Source organism: Acinonyx jubatus, chromosome E1 (genome assembly GCF_027475565.1).
Source record: "Acinonyx jubatus isolate Ajub_Pintada_27869175 chromosome E1, VMU_Ajub_asm_v1.0, whole genome shotgun sequence".
In the NCBI taxonomy this organism is placed as follows: Eukaryota; Metazoa; Chordata; class Mammalia; order Carnivora; family Felidae; genus Acinonyx; species Acinonyx jubatus.
The window spans coordinates 3232847-3246497 of NC_069397.1; the positions used below are offsets into that span (position 1 = coordinate 3232847).

Below are 13651 nucleotides of genomic sequence, written 5' to 3' on the forward strand. Positions count from 1 at the left end.
CCCTAGCAGGGGACACGTTGACAGAATCAAAGACCCTTTAGAGGGTTTCCTTAAATGAATGCAGCAAGGTGCCGTTGCGTTAAAATCCCAGCTTCTGCCTACACAAGAGGACCACCCTTGCGTTTGAGATGGTGGTTTTCCCAACATTTGGGAAATCTAAGAGTTAGTCTTACCCAAGACTTCCCCTGCTCCCCCTGCTTGGGGAACACACCAGTGGTGATTCATCCAACTGATAGATTTTTTAATCTATCTTTGAATGCCTTGCTAGGCTTTTTGATTCAAAACATAATGGCGCTTGACATTTCAATTATAAATGGCTCTGCTGACACCAGATTCTTCAAAAACAGTTAAGTTTTCTAGGTAACGGAGGCTCATCTTTACAAAAACTGGACGCTTACTTTATTCTGGCCGTTTTGATTGGGGGTCTGTCGGAAATGTCACAGCGCAGTGCATCATGGTTTTTTTAGTTTTCCTGTCTCCTTTGTCCCCAGGCGATCAGATGGTTTAGCACTGTTGCTAACTGTCTGTCTTTAGTAGCCCCCTCCCTGTTATCCGTTTGTTGAGAAGGATGCATTAAAAAAGAGTAAACAGAATTTCCAGGGCTAAACACTTTTCTCACAAATACAGCTCTGGTCTTTAGCGCGAGACTTTATGAAGGTTATTCTAGGGGCTCCAAGGGTTTCCTTCTGCCTTGTGGCTTAATTTTAGATTTCCATCCTTTTGAAAGGTTAAAATTTCTTCCCTTCAGGATCATGGAGATGTTATTTTCATGAAATCCACAAGTTCCTTTAGAACGAGCTCCGAGCAGGCTGTAAAAGTTAGAGCCGTTGCTAAGGGAACCAGGCAAAGCTTGCCTCATGCATAAACCTGGTTATTATATTTAAAATTCAAGCAGCAGCTGGAGATTCCTAACGGGAGAGAGAAGTCGGCTCTTGAAGAAGAAAGTAGGAAATCACTCCTCTCTCATAGAACAGGGCTGTCCCCGAGGCTCATCTTTTGTGGCCTAGAATAAACTAGGTGACTACTCTTCTCTTTGTGGAAAAAAAAGGTGGAATGATGGTGGAAGGGAAGGGAAGCCACGCCTGTGGTAGGAACATAGGAACGTGGAAGAGGAAACAGCAGCAGCCCTGTCTTCGCTGTTAGCAGTATGCTGATTGAGGTGGGAAAGGCTGAAAGGGGCAGTGGGAGATGGCATTAAATCGCCCCGACTTCAAAAGCTCATCTGGTTCATCACACTTCATTAACCATGGCCAAAAGTAGGGACCGCAGGGGTCCTCCTCAGGGAGGCGCGGGAGTACTGACTCCTGACCCGGATGCCTTCCCACCGAATCATTTAAGGCAGGAATGTCCCTGGCAAATTTTCTCGCTTAAGAGGGCTCCCTCAGATCTAGAAAGAGCATCGTTTCCAAAGCATGTTCCGCAGAACCCTCGCCCAAGAGATGTTCTAGCCATCGCTTCTGGGTCTATGTTACGAACGTCAATGAACATCAGGGACACGGGGCTGACTGAAAGGCGACAAATATCATATGATCCCACTTACGTGAGGTCCCTAGAGGACTCAGAGGGGGACGGGAGTTGAACGAGCCGCGTTGCCAGCCGGGAAGATGAAACCGTCCTGGAAAGAGAGAAGGTCGTGGCCGTCACACAAGGGCGTGAACGCGCTTGAGGCTCGCGAGCCGTGTTTCGCCTTACGTGTGCCTCGCCTCACACACGCAGAAAGAGCCGTTTCCACCATTTTCGGGGTGTCACCAAACAAACCGGCCTGAGGACGTCTGAGTCCTACCCCCTCCAGCCCCCCACACGCCCCCTTGGTCCTGGCGGAGCGCAGTGCATTCATAAAGGACTCAGAGAAGTCCTAGATTGAAGGCTGTTTAATTCAGTTTAAGTCAGGCATTTCCTCCACTGACTACAGACGCTTTTCTTTTCACGGAAGACTGTTAATAGCCCGCACGATGGTGCACACTCTGGGAGCCTCTGGTGAAGAGTTTTATACTGTTCAACATCCTTCTATCGATGCCTCGCTGGATGCTGTTGGCAAGCCTAAGAGTTAGACCCGGGTGATGTTCCCCGATTACCGTAAATAGTACAGTCTATTATCGATTACTTCAGCAGTAAAGAAACGGGGGCTCAGAGAAGCCAAGTCCTGGCTCAAGTTCAGCGGCAGAGACGAGCCAGAACCCCTGTTTCTGAAACCTGGATCTGGAGAGAGCCCCGCAGGCTCCCTGCTCATCACCTGCTACCCCTTCTGGGTGCCCAGATGTGTGAGCAAGTCCCCCGAAGAGACTCAGAACCCCGGAGCTGCTGAACGGCAGGTCAGGTGGGAGACACCACAGGTGACGGAAAGACCCCAGGATTGCGGGCTCCTGTCCCTCACAATGCAGAGCCCTTGAAAGGCCCGTGCTCCCAGGCTCTTCTCCTCTGTTCCTTTCTCCAAAATAGGGCAGGGGGAGTTTAGAGAGGTCCCGTCCCCTACAGCAATTCCTGAATTTTCTTGAGGGAAGACTCATCAGGGTACCGACTAAAACAGAGATGCCGGTGAACTAAGCCAGACACGGAAAGACGAATGGCGCATGATCGCGTTCGTAAGTGGAATCCAGAAACCTCAGCAAACTCGTGGGAACAGAGATCAGATTTGGGGTTGCCACAGCCGGGGGTAGGAGGGATCGGGTGAAGGTGTCGAAAGGTAGAAGCTTCCAGCTGTAAGGTAAATAAATACTGCGTGACTGTGGTCAACCATGCTGTATGGTATATTTGAAAGTTGCCAGGAGGGGCACCCGGATGGCTCAGTCGAGTGAGCGTCCAGCTTTGGCCCAGGTCATGATCTCACAGTCTGTGAGTTCAAGCCCCGCACCGGGCTCTATGCTGACAGCTCGGAGCTTGGAGCCTGCTTGGGATTCTGTGTCTTCTCTCTCTCTCTCTCTGCCCCTCCCCTGCTGTGCTCTGTCTTTCTCTCTCTCAAAAATAAATAAAAGTGTAAAAAAAAAGAAAGAAAGTCGCTAGGAGAGTAGGTCCGAACATTTCTTATCACAAGGAAAAGAGAATTTTTTGGTAACTGCTTAATATTAACCCACTGCAATCATCATTTTGCAACATATATGCACATCAAGTCATTATGCTGTACCCCTTAAACTCATACCGTGCTGTACGTTAATTATATCTCAATAAAATTGGGTACATAAATAAATAATGCTGGGGCGCCAGGGTGGTTCAGTCGGTTGGGCGTCCGACTTTGGCTCAGGTCATGACCTCGCAGTTCATGGGTTTGAGCCCCATGTCGGGCTCTGCTGACAGCTCAGAGCCTGCTTGGGATTCTCTCTCTCCCTCCCTCTCTCTCTCTGCCCCTCCCCTTCTTGTGTGCTCTCTCTCTCTTTCAAAAAGAAATAAAAAATAAACATTAAAAAAAATAAGGCTTTAAGGCATCTACTGAAATCATTGCTTCACTATATACCAACTAATTCGGATGTAAATTAAAAAAAAATAAAAAATAAAGTTAAATCAAAAAAATAAGACTTCAGTCTCCTCCTCTCTAAAAAAATATTAAATAATTAGTAAAATACAATACAGATTCTCAGGCCCATTCCCTGGAGACTCTGACTAGTAGGTCTGGGGCAGGACTTGGGAAGGTTTGAGTATCTCTGACCTTCACGCTAAATGGGGTCAAAACAGAGCTTCTCTCTCTCCCTCTCTGCCCCTCCCCCCTCCCTCCCCAAATAAACAAATAAATAAACGTTAAAAACATTAAAGGGATTGTAACAGAATATCCTCTGGTTTCATTCCCCATTGCACAGGTAGGAGGCTCAACAGAGCTGAAGTGATCGTCCAGATTCACACAGCTACTTTTTCTAACTTTTAAAACAGACACGGAAGCAAAATACTTCTTTCCTCCAGGAAAAAGATGCGGGTTCGTTAGGGTTTTATGATTTTATTGTAAGTGTATTTATTTCCTTTAGAGACAGAGAGGGACAGAGCGCAAGGGGAGAGGGACAGAGAGACAGGGAGACACAGAATCGGAAGCAGGCTCCAGGCTCTGAGCTGTCGGCCCAGAGCCCGATGCAGGGCTCGAACCTCTGAACTGTGAGATCATGACCCGAGCCGGAGTCGGACGGCTTAACTGCCTGAGCCACCCAGGCACCCTGGGTTTTTAGTCTTTAAAGAAAAAATGCGTCTGTACGCTCCCCTCTGCCCGTCCCAGCAAACCGGCCCCGTTCCATCCCTCCTGGCCCAGGGGGAGACCCTCTTTCTCTCTAGCTTCCCTGCCTCTTTCCTGCTCTTTCGGGAGGTCCACCCACCGTGGGGAACATCCAGGCCGCCATCTTCCTTGCTGGAGACCCAACTCTGCCTGGAGCCCTGACCCGACTTGCTTCCTGCGTGTTGATGGAGGCCACACGGTGTTTGACTCTGACTTCCTTCTGAGCGCACGGCTATCTGGGGCTCCAACTATGCGGCGAGAGGGAGCCGGCAGCCCGGAGCTCTCCCTCCCCGAGGAGCTCACCCCCACCCACCCCGGCTGCAGGACCTGTGCCCCAGCAGGATGAGCGAGCTGGATGAGCCTCGGGAGGCTGGGCACACGCAGGGCATTGCATTCCGCGGCCGCTTGGCAGGGCTCCGCCGGAGAGCAGGTGGAGAAGTCTGAGGACACTCAGTTCCCCAAATTCCTCTTCTGAGAGCCTCAGCAAGTTAGAGTCTTTTCAAACGAGTTAAAACCCAGCTCCTCCCCACGCACATCTACACCAGTTCTCTTTATTTCGGGTCACAGGAGCGGCATAGCTGAGATCTAGATCCAAAGATCACTGATGCTGTGGAACTAGGAACTGTCCGCCTGCCTTTGCCGGGGACGCTCTGCTCCCCATTGGGGCCGGGGAGCCTGGGGTCAGAGCTGCTCTGTCCGCAGGGTCTTCCCTGAGCGGGCTTCCCCCCACCCCGCCGCAAGGGCCTCAATGCTGCACGGAGCCCTGGGGTCCTTGCCAGGTAGAGGGACATGGCTAGGAGCCACAGACCGGGCTTTCAACCCTGGTTTTCAGGCTGCCTGGGGATAGCACTGCAACGGTCTGGGGCTGGTTCCCATCTGGAAAATGGGCATAATGCTATCTGGTTCACGACGTATTACACGAGAGGCTGTGTGCCCCGTGCTGGGCGCCCTGCTGAATGCCAGCAAACGGCAGCGATGATTATTTCCTTGAGCTCTTGGAACACATCTCACTTTTCCACGGCTCCCCTTTGCTACGAGGAATGCCACCAAGTACGACGAGACGGGAGCTAGACTGTGACCATCACGGAGCCTAAGTGATGACCATCCGGAAGTAATTGATTCAATCAAGTAAAAACTCACTGCACGCACACACACACACACACACACACACACACACACACACACACATACATACAAACAGGCCATTGGGGATCTTAATTTGTGGGTTTTCCAGTAAAATAAACTTGGGGGATGTAAGGGTACCTGGAATTTGACCCAAGAATGAGTAATTTGAATTTTTTTAAATTTTTTTTTGTTTGAGAGAGAGAGAGAAAGAGGGAAAGAATGAGTGGGGGAGGAGCATAGAGAGAGGGAGACACAGAATCGGAAGCAGGCTCCAGGCTCTGAGCTGTCAGCACAGAGCCCAACGCGGGGCTGGAACTCACGAGCTGTGAGATCATGACCTGAGCCAAAGTTGGACGTTCAACTGACTGAGCCACCCAGGTGCCCCTAATGTTTATTTATTTTTGAAAGAGAGACAGAGAGACAGAGCACGAGCAGGGGAGGGGCAGAGAGAGAGAGAGGGAGACACAGATTTGGAAGCAGGCTCCAGGCTCTGAGCTGTCAGCGCAAGCCTGACGCGGGGCTCGAACCCGTGAACCGTGAGATCGTGACCTGAGCCAGTGTCAGATGCTCAACTGACTAAGCCACCCAGGCGCCCCCTTGCAGTTGGACTTAGGCCCATACAATCACAGAGTGACCTTATCTGGCTCCTGTTTTCTCAACTCCGTCCATCTCCCATCAAACTCTGTGCTCTCACCAGACATAACGATTCACCCTTGTGCACCCAGGCTCTCTCTCTGCTCCCTATCACTGTGCACTATTCCTCTACCTGGAACTTGCTCCCCTGATCCACTCAGGACTCCAGCTCATTCTTCCAGCTCAAAGCTCCCTGTCTGTGAAGCCCCCTCTGAAGCCCACGGGGAGATGGAGACCCTTCATCGACTGCCGTGTTTTTTATGTTCCTATGATGGCGATTGTGTATCTGTTAACAAGTCTGTCTTCTCACTATGGAAGACAATTTGAGGATGAGGACTGTGACCTTTCCACTTTGAATTCCCATAACCTGCCACAGTACTTGGGCTCAAGTTCCTCACTCAAGAGAATGTAGGGCGTCAAAGAGCATAACTCGGACAAGGCTGGAGAGGTTGAAGCAATACCTGAATTGGAGGACAGAAGCAACAGAAAGCCAGGAACCGGATAAGAGGCCATGACAACATTTCGGGGCAGACAGAGGCAGGTCTGAGTAAGGGCGGGGGGCTGAGGCTTGGGAAGGAGGGCACATTGTTGAGGGATGACACACGGTTAGAACGATCAGGACGCTGAGGTTGGACAGAGCCAAAACTGTGACCAGGAGCTGGGAATTCTCATGGAATTTTCAATGCTTTTACATGTTTTGTGTCATTTGCAAACATCGCAAGGGATGTTCCTGTGAAATATAAATGGATTATTACAGTGTTGCCGATGACTGTTGTAGAACCAGCTGAGTTACCTCAGCCAAGTCTTTGTCACTGTTTCGTTGCCTGTGAAATGGGGTCATCATGGTGGCCCCGCCCCCCCCTGCCGTGGGGCTACGGTAAGGATTCAGTGAGTTAACCCTTGGGACGCTCTTGGAGCAGCGTCTTGCACACAGTCAATACTCCACAACTGTTGGCTGTTTGAAATATTATTATTCACACATTTCCATCTCAAGAGGCACCCATTCATCCCTGCTACGTAGCTCCCTACTTGTGACAAAAAGTGACTAGTCATTCAGTGGCTCCCGGAGACTTGCATGGGGCAACTCATCAAAGGCTTTCTGAAGGGTGTGGCTGGGGGACTGAAGGCCACATAGATGGAGAAAAAGGAGGCCACCCCAAGCAAGAGCCACTCATGTCCCAAGAGGAAGGGCAGGATGCTATTTTTTCCACATGGCTCCCAATGGGCCAGCCTCCCAACGTGAGTTGAGAGGGAGAGACTGGAACTTGAATCCCTCTCGTTCTTCCAACCCACCATTAATCCCGCCATCTTGCTCATGACAAAAGTGAACATATCACAGGGTTTTGATTCTGTCCTCTTACCCAGAACAAGGGTGAGAGGTGCCACTGTCTCGATCAAAGCTGCTATTTGTCCCTCCTTGTGAACGGAGGTTCAAACGTCAGAGACTCCGTGGAGCTATTCTGGAACTCTCCATCCGTTCTGCCCTTGCCTTCAGACTTGCCTGTCTCAGTCCTCTGGGACAGGACTCTGACGCTGTAAGGTCTTTGGTTAGCACTGCCATGTTTTGAGGGGGTCACACAGTTAATGCCTTTGTGTTGGAACAAGGTCTCCACTGTGCCTCTCTGGGTGAAAACAAAATCCCTGAGACACAGAGCTGACTTCCAGAAAAGACTCCCGTGCTAAGTCAGCCAACAGACTCCAGAGCTAATCGGAACCAGATGTGAGTTCTTTCACTGAAATATATTGCAGATCACAGATTTATTTTTTGAGAGTACCTATAATAACAATTAAAATCATAAAATGTGTTTTCCCTAGATATTTTCTCCTAGTCAACCAAGCAATATAGCCTGATAAGTTGGGGCTAACCTGTGCCAAAACCAACATATTTGCTTTGTTAGAAATCTGCAGAATGTGTCTGTCTGCGGAGGTGTGCTGGTCAGACTAGGGACAGCCGCCAACATGCAAACAGTTTCCTAAAATATCCGTGCACGCAGGAATGATAAGCAGACTACACGGGTTTGCGGCTGGGAGGTGGGGAGAGAGAAAAGCCGGGGGGAGAGGCACACAGTAAGCGGCATTAAGCATAATTTGCGTAATGTGGCGATACTTCCTGCGTTTACAAACCGGGGTCTCCCAAAGAGCCCAGCGGCCGATGACTTGCTCCGCACCGGCATCTGTCCCAAGGTCAAACGCTGGGCTCACGGCCACCCCTGGGAAGCACAACTGGGAGATTCACCAGGTCATCCCGTCAGCGGAAGTCTTTTACCGAGGCTCAGTTTTGTTTTGTTTTGTTTTGTTTTGAAGACGTGTTCCGCTTTCCCAGGAGCTGATCCCCCGGCCCCCCGAACAGGCCACTCAGCCAGCTGGGGTCAGCTGGCCCCGCTTGGGTCCCTACTTTAGGGACAGTGACCCAGCATGCAACTCGAAACACCAGCAAGCAGGGGCCTCCCGGGCCCCGCGCCGTCTGGCCCTGGGGGCCTGTTGCTTGACTTGCTGGCATTCAGTTCTATTCCTGTTTCCCCTCCTTCCCACCTCCGGTCACAGCCCCTTGTCTGTATGTTGTTGTTTCCACACCCGCTATGGTCTTTCATGACTGCTTTCTGTTCTCCCTGCTTTTGGTAACAGCCACCCACCTCCATATAGAAAAGCAGCGTTCCCACTCTCAGCCCTGGGTCCCACTGGGGTTGATGACACCCACCCCTAACCCCACGCACATGCCCAGGCACCTTGGGTGGCACACACCCTCAGCCTGGTCAAAGGATTAATGATGGCTTCGGTGAAGGCGTGTGACCGGTGACGGTTTTAGACTTCAGGCCCTTTCTTTTAAAATGTCCCCTTTTGGGGGCTGCCTGGGTGGCTCAGTCGGTTGAGCGTCCGACTTCAGCTCAGGTCACGATCTCGCCGTCTGTGAGTTCGAGCCCCGCGTTGGGCTCTGGGGTGATGGCTCAGAGCCTGGAGCCTGCTTCTGATTCTGTGTCTCCCTCTCTCTCTGTCCCTCCCCTGTTCATGCTCTGTCTCTCTCTGTCTCAAAAATAAATAAATGTTAAAAAAAATTTTTTTTAAATGTCCCCTTTTAGGGGCGCCGGGGGGACTCAGTCAGTGAAGCATCTGGCTTTGGCTCAGGTCATGATCTTATGGTTCATGGGTTCGAGGCCCGCACTGGGCTCTGTGCTGACAGCTGGGAGCCTGGAGGCTGCTTTGGATTCCTCGTCTCCCTCTCTCTTTGCCCCTCCCCTCCCCACCCTCTCTCTCCCAAAAATAAACATTAAAAAAAAAAAGTTCCCTTTTAGGGGCCCCTGGGTGGCTCAGTCGGTTAAGCATCCAACTCTTGATTTCAGTTCAGGTCATGATCTCGTGGTTCAGTTTGTGGGATTGAGCCCTGAGTCGGGCTCTGGGCTACCAGTATAGAGCCTGCTTGGGATTCTTTCTCTCCCTCTCTCTCTCTGCTCCCGCCCTGCTTGCTCTCTCTCTCAAAATAAATACATCATCATTAAAAAAAAAAAAAGAAATTACTTAAAAACAATAAAAATAAAAAATAGTTTTCAAATAGTTAATACATTCACACGGTTCGAAAAAAAAGTAAAGTTTAAGAAGCTAAAGAAAATAAAATAGGGGGGCGCCTGGGTGGCTCAGTCGGTTAAGCATCCGACTTCACCCGGGTCACGATCTCGCGGTCCGTGAGTTCGAGCCCCGCGTCGGGCTCTGGGCTGATGGCTCAGAGCCTGGAGCCTGCTTCCGATTCTGTGTCTCCCTCTTTCCCTGCCCTTCCACCATTCATGCTCTGTCTCTCTCTGTCTCAAAAATAAATAAACGTTAAAAAAAAATTAAAAAAAAAATAGGGACCTACGAGTCTCTACGTTAAAAAACGAATGCATTGAAAATCTGAGATGGCACAGGACATTTTACATAGTCTCAGAGGACCTCCCCACGAAACACCTGTTCGTTACAAAGGGATAAAGAGTAATTTTACGGAGGAGAATCTTGGCAGACAACACCTTAATGAAGCCGTTAGAGTTGATGACCTCATCAGTGACGCGACAAATCAAAATCACGTGCCACCTGACGGGATGAGATGTGAGAAGATCACAGATCACTTTGGTGACGGCCCTGCCGGAGATTCCAGAACCCAAATCTAATCGTGAGGAAACGTCAGGGGCACCCAAGTTGAAGGACCTTCTCTAGGGCTACTGGCCTATAATCTCCACGTCTTTGAGGGCTGAGAAGGCTCTTGAGGACTGTTCTAGGCTCTCGGGGACTGTTCTAGACCGAAGGAGACCAAAGACAACTAAACAGTCATGCGTGATTATGAACCGGATCCTTTCATTTCTAGGAAGGACGTTGTTTGGCCCTTGGCGAAACGTGAATGGCGGAAACGGGTCTAATGTTAATTTCTGGTTTTTATTGATCGTATCGTGGCTATGTCAGAGAAGGTCCTGGCCGTAGGGAATCCACCAGGGATGATGGCGGCATCCTATCAGCAACTTATTCTCTTTTCTTTTTAAGTTCATTTATGTATTTCTGAGAGAGAGAGAGAGCACAAGCTAGGAAGGGGACACAGAGAGAGAGGGAGACACAGAATCCGAAGCAGGCTCCAGGCTCCGAGCTATCACTGCAGAGCCCGACGCGGGGCTCAAACCCACGAGCCGTGAGATCATGACCTGAGCTGAAGTCGGACGCTCAACCGACTCAGCCACCCAGGCGCCCCTCGGCAACTTATTCTCAAATGGCTCAGGAAAAAAAAAAGTTTTTTTGCTTTTTGATTTTTTTGTCTTGTTTTGGTTTTTTTGTTCATTTGTTTTTCGTTTTTACCATACCTGCCGCTTTCATATAAAGTGGAGATTGTTTCAAAATAAAAACAATTGTTTGAAGCTACCTGGTAGAAATGTTGCCTCTGATCCCTGACCCCCTCCCCCTCCCCAAGAGTAGGTAACCATATATCCTGGTGTATTCTCTAGAGATCCTCTCTCTCCTGTACGTGTAAGAATGAAGAAGTCAATGCCCATGGTTTAAGAGGCGCTGTTTGCTACCAGGTTCTCTAGATCACAATCTGATAGAGGGTCTTAAAACTTTGCCGGGGCTCAAGACCCAGTCCTGGGTACCTTGTCCCTCATCCCCATGGCCCTTGGGGATTCCCAGTGTGGCATGTGAAACATCTGGCTCACAGCTGACCCTTTCCAAGTCACCCTGCACTCTTGGTTAGCACTCTTTATCTCCTCCGTCATCAAAAGTCACACAGCTTTGCAGAAATGAAAAGGACTCCGGCTCACATAGCTCATCGGTCCAAGGCCACCAGCCCACGGGAAACATATAACATGGAAGAACCTCATTTGGGGACACGGAGGGACACTTAGATTTTTTTTTTTTGAGTGCGATATTTCAAAGAGTTCAACGTATCCAAACGTTGAATAACATTAGGTTACTTGAAACAGATAGAGTCACCCACGAACAAGTTTTCACTCCAAGTGAAGAGAGAGACAAGGAAGGAAACAGGGCTGAGAGAGAAAAAGGTTGAGAGAAAATTTCCGGCACATCCGCAGAAGCCAGCGGCCCTGTCAACTGTCCTGACAGGACTGGCTTCCCGTTGGCTTCTTGTGCCATAACCTGGGGTGTGGAGAGAGGGAATTTCTCCTTTTGAGACTGAGTCACGGAGGCCTTTCCCACAGCCTCTCCCACAGTAGAGCTTTCTCTGTACCTCATCTGTGGTGATTTCTCATTGACTCCCAGCTCAAGAGCCAAATTACCATTCCTCAGGAAGGAATGCCTAGTGTGCAAATTCTCTCCTGTCAGAGGCCCGTCTCTAGGTCAGGCTCTTGGTACAGACGCTTCCTGGTGTACGAGTTCCTCTCAGACACGTCCTGTGATTTTCCACTGCACGGCTCCTCTTTGTGGCTCCCATCATGGCTGACCCTCCTGCCAGTTCACACTGCTGTCATCCCCTGGCTGGGAACCAACTTGGCCTTTCAGGGACCTCGCTCCTCAGGGAAGCAGGGCCTCTTTGTTTCAGTTTTTCATTCGGCAAATGTGTTCGGGAAGCCCTCTGTGTGCCTGGCGATGGCGAAATGCTGAGGCTGCCGTAGGGCAACAAGATGGCGCCCGTAGCCGTGGCCCCTTCATGGGGCCTGTCGGAGGGCACGGGAGGCCACGATTTAAACCACACATTCAAATATTTCATTACCAGGGTAGCCGGTGCCCTGACAAAGTATCATGTGAGAGGCTCCTGACTTAGGTTGAAGACGAGACATCGGAAGGGAGGGAAGAAGGATGATGGGGAGTTAGCCGGGGGTGTAGGAGAGGGAGGCGAACAAGGAATCGCTGAAAAGGTTTTCCACAAAGAAGGTTATGTGACCCAATTTATGTTTTTTTAATGCTTATTGAGAGAGAGAGAGAGAGAGGGAATGCAAGCAGGGCAGGGGCAGGGGCAGAGAGAGATAGAGAGACACAGAATCCGAAGCAGGCTCCAAGCTCTGAGCTGTCAGCACAGAGCCCGACACGGGGCTCGAACCCACAAACTGAGATCATGACCAAACTGAAGTCGGATGCTTAACCGACTGAACCACCCAGGCGCCCCTAAAGTACCTTTTAAAAAAATTTTTTTAATGTTTATTCATCCTTGAGAGAGAGAGAGAGAGAGAGAGGCAAGCATGAGTGGGGGAGGGGCAGAGAGACAGGGAGACAGAATCCAAAGCAGGTTCCAGGCTCCGAGCTGTCAGCACAGAGCCAGATGCGGGGCTCAAACTCATAAACTGTGAGATCATACCTGAGCCAAAGGTGGATGCTTAACCAACTGAGTCACCCAGGCACCCTGACACAATTTATGTTTTTAACAGATCGTTCTTTTTTTTTTAATGTTCATTTGAGAGAAAGAGAGAGAGAGAGAGAGAGAGAGAGAGAATATGAACAGGGGAGGGGCAGAGAGAAGGGGGGAGAGAGAATCCCAAGCAGGCTACATGCTGTCAGTGCAGAGCCTGATGCAAGGCTCGATCTCACAAACCATAAGATCATGATCTGAGCCGAAATCAAGAGTCTGATGTTCAACCGACTGAGCCACCCAGGCGCACACCCCCCTCCTCCGCCCCACAACAGGTCATTCTTTTTTTTTTTTTTTTAATGTTTGTTTATTTTTGAAAGAGGGAGACAGAGAGCAAGCAGGGGAGGGGCAGAGAGAGAGGGAGACACAGAATCCAAAGCAGGCTCCAGGCTCTGAGCCGTCAGCACAGAGCCCGACGCGGGCCTTGAACCCACAAACCGTGAGATCGTGACCCGAGCCGAAGTCAGACGCTTAACCGACTGAGCCACCCAGGCGCCCCTCATTCTTAATAAGAAGATAACCCAATTTTAACGAGCAGAAGACTTAAACAGACGCTTCCCTGAAGATACGTAGATGGCAAATAACGCATATGAAAGGGTGCTCAACATTATCAGGCGTTAGGAAAATACAAATTAAAGCAACAATGAAATATTCCACCAGAATGGCTGTAACGAAAAAGAGTGATGATAACCAAGTGCTGACAAGGATGTGAAGGAAATGAAACCCTTAGTCCTTGCTTGTGAGAATTACAACCATACAGTCACTTGTGCAAACAGTTGGGCAGATTCTTAAACATCTTTCTTCTTTTAATGTTTATTTATTTATCTTAAGAGAGAGAGTAATAGTGGGGGAGAGAGGCAGTGAGAGGGGGAGAGAGAATTTCAAGCAGGCTCCAC

General features: G+C 49.9%; 1 long non-coding RNA gene across 1 annotated transcript in view; it reads right to left on the bottom strand.

Moving 5' to 3' along the window:
- Positions 1-1561: 1561 nt before the first annotated feature.
- The window catches only part of LOC113595989 (uncharacterized), a 41318-nt gene continuing 29228 nt past the window's right edge, over positions 1562-13651 (bottom strand). The window contains exon 5 of the long non-coding RNA XR_003416695.2: positions 1562-1615. This is a non-coding gene — a long non-coding RNA (uncharacterized LOC113595989). The remainder of the gene's footprint in view (positions 1616-13651) is intronic.